We start from the raw sequence: 3,300 nt of genomic DNA, 5'->3' as shown, positions 1-3,300 counted from the left end.
AGCTCTTGTAAAGCGCAAGGCCTATTTTGAAAATCCCTGAAACACCCAATCTCCAGACTTCAGCTTTGAAGAGATTTATAAGAGGCCAAGGTCACAGTTCTTGCAAACAGAGGTAACGGCACATAGAGTTTTTGTTTATTTTCTGTCTCTTAAAAAAAAAAAATCGAATATGGCCATCGAGGACATAAAATACCAATTTTCAACTACTGGTAGCAGAAACAAGGCCTATGGATGTTTTTTGTCTCTTCATGTAACAAAGGTATAAGAAAAACAGACGCAGAAGAACTTTCGAGCTCCTCTACCTTGCTTTGGCCAAGGGTATATTACGTTTGTTTTAAATAATAGTGGGATTCTGTGGAACATCCGCAAGAAGAAGGCAAAGCAATTCAGTTGCTCATGAACTTCAGACTGTGGACATGATGGGATGCGGTTTGGGGGAGAGAAAGATTTCTTAGACTTCAATTGGAGGACACCAGTTTCGGTTCCAAAATTTCTATTAAGTCTTGGAACTTTGGACAAGTTATGCAAGTTCATGGAGCCTTTTATTCCTCATCTATCAAATAACCGGTATCCTCACTGTCAGAGTTACTGAGAGGAGGATGAGTATGAATAAGGAAACTTTGTTTTCCACTTTAGTTTTGCTTTTTAAAGTTAAAGAATCATACAAACGTTAAGCTCTCACGATGATATTTCGTAGCTGTGAGTTCTTCCATTCCCAGAATTGCCTCACCGAGATCCCTGCTCTGGGGTCACTTACCTGCTTTGGTTGGGTGCGTTGGGGAAGAACTAGGACAGCAGCATCTGAACGAGCTACTGTTGTTCTAGTACCACGATTTATCATAATTAATTTTCCATGTTCTTTAAAAATCCATTTTTAAAGACCCAGTGCCAGGGCCAGCAGTGCCTATCTATGGTTTTATTTGATGGATGGACTTATAATGGCACTTTGCTTTTCAACTGAATCAAAAGCAGGAAGTGAAGATATCATCTCTATTACCCACAAGGAATACAGATAGCTCAGCCTCTCCGGATTTTTATAAGTTTCCATTTTGCTTTTAACTTTAAATTCCAAGCCCACCGGGCCAGTATTCTCTCTAATTCTTCCTAGTAAATTGTTCCTTCACGAATGTTGCTTGTGAATAACATTTATATATGGCTAGATCGTTTATGTATTTCAGGAAAGATAATGATCTTAGGCTCATGTAGTAAAAATTTGTTTAAACTCAGAATATTTGTATTTTCCAATGCTTCCTTTTAGAGTTAATACAACTTTTGGTTACAGCTACTCAGTCGAGACTTCCTAGTTTATATTCGAATAGTCTCCAATTGCACCTTCCTCTTTTTAAGCTATGTATGTAAATACTTTCTGTCGTTAAGAGCATCACTTAGGAAATTCTAAGTGCCTTTAGTCCATTTCCTTTGGGTCCTAGTTGATTGCCAAGCAGCCTGTGAGATGGAGCTTCAAGAAGAGTAGACTCTGATTGCAGACTATCCCAGGTGACAGAAATTCTGCTCACCCCGTTGAGGGGTATGACCTGCTCTAGGCAGATTTTTAGGGCTGCAGCCAAATGCTTAAAGCAGTGAGTGAGTCTTGGAATGGCTTTATTCTTCCCAAACTGGAAATTTCCCAGGATTAGACAGACTCTTGTGCCGAAATACACAGCACAAAGCCCATCGATGATTAATTTTTCTAAGATTGTCTCCTGTGCCGTGTTAGACAGCTTTCAGGAGTCAATTTCATCCTGATTCTGGGCTGCCTCAGTTGGCATTGTCTCTTGCCCATCATCTTCTTAATAATGTCCTCAGATATGTCTATGCCTCTTGATTTCTGCAGCTCGAGTAGCAAAAATGAATACGTTTATAGGATGTTAGATTCAGTACTTAAGCGAATTTAAATAATACAGGTTTCACCCGCTATGCAAAAGTACAGTATTCCTATGAAATTTTTTGTAAGCTAAAATGGCATTATGTGAAGATGCGGTTACCATTCGTTTACATGGAAAAATTCTGAGCATTCCCAGACCCCGAATTCAACTCACGCACAGTGTCTTTATTTCATTCAGTACAACCATAACGCTTAATTATGCCCACTTTTACTCTAAGTGTAACTCCCTTATGAGCTTTCTTTGGCTTCTCTGACTGAAGGATGTTCAGGATCAGTGGAGACAAAGCACAGATGCCCACAGACACAGGTAGATATCTCGTGTAATAAAATAGCCCAGAAATAAACCCACACCTATACGGTCCATCAATCCGACAAAGGAGACAAGAATATACAATGTATATTGTAAAGAGACGGTAAAGACAGCCTCTTTGATAAGAGATGCTGGGAAAATGAGACGAACACATGCAAAAAAAAAAAAAAAAAACCAACTTCATACGGTATATACAAAAATAAATTCCAAATGGATTAAAGACTTAAATTTAAGACCTGAAATCACAAAACTCCTAGAATGAAACGCAGGCTGTAAACTCTTTAGCATTAGTCTTAGCGACGTCTTTCTGGATATGTCTCTATGGGCAAAGGCAACACGAGAAACAAAAGGAACAAACGGGGCTCCATCCAACTAAAAAGCTCCGCACAGGGAAGAAACCATCAACAAAATGAAAGACAACCTGCCAACTGGGAGAAGATAGTCACGAATTACACCTCTAATAAGGGGTTAATCCCCAAAATATATAAAGAACACAGACCATTTAACAGCAGAGGAACAAGTTGAAAAAGGGGCAGAGGACCTGAACAGACATTTCTCCAAAGAGGACATACAGACAGCCAACAGACATATGAAAAGATACTCAAGGTCACCAATGAGACAAATGCAATTTAAATGAGATATCATCTCACACCTGTCAAAATGACTATCATCTATAAATCAACAAACAACAAGTGTTGACTAGGATGCAGAGAAGAGGGACCCCTCATGCACCGTTGCTGGAAATGTAAATTTGCTGCAGCCACTATGGAAAATAGTTCAGAGGTCCCTTAAACAATTCTCCTTCTAGATATTTATCCAAAGACACCCAAAACATTAATGCAAACAGATATATGCACCCTATGTTCACTGCAACACTATCTATACTAGCTGAAACATAAAAGCAACCTCAGTGGAAACGGATAAACATCTGGATAAAGATGACGTGGAACATATATACAATGGAATATTATTTGGCCATAAAAAGAACACCGTTTGCAACAACATGAGTCAATCTAGAGAGTATTATGCTAAATGAAATAAGTCAGACCGAGGAAGAGAAATACTACATATGAGCTCACTTATTCTATGTTGGATCTAAAGAACA

This window comes from Pteropus vampyrus, unplaced genomic scaffold (assembly GCF_000151845.1).
Source record: "Pteropus vampyrus isolate Shadow unplaced genomic scaffold, Pvam_2.0 Scaffold278, whole genome shotgun sequence".
NCBI classification, from domain to species: domain Eukaryota; kingdom Metazoa; phylum Chordata; class Mammalia; order Chiroptera; family Pteropodidae; genus Pteropus; species Pteropus vampyrus.
This window is presented reverse-complemented; position numbering follows the sequence as displayed.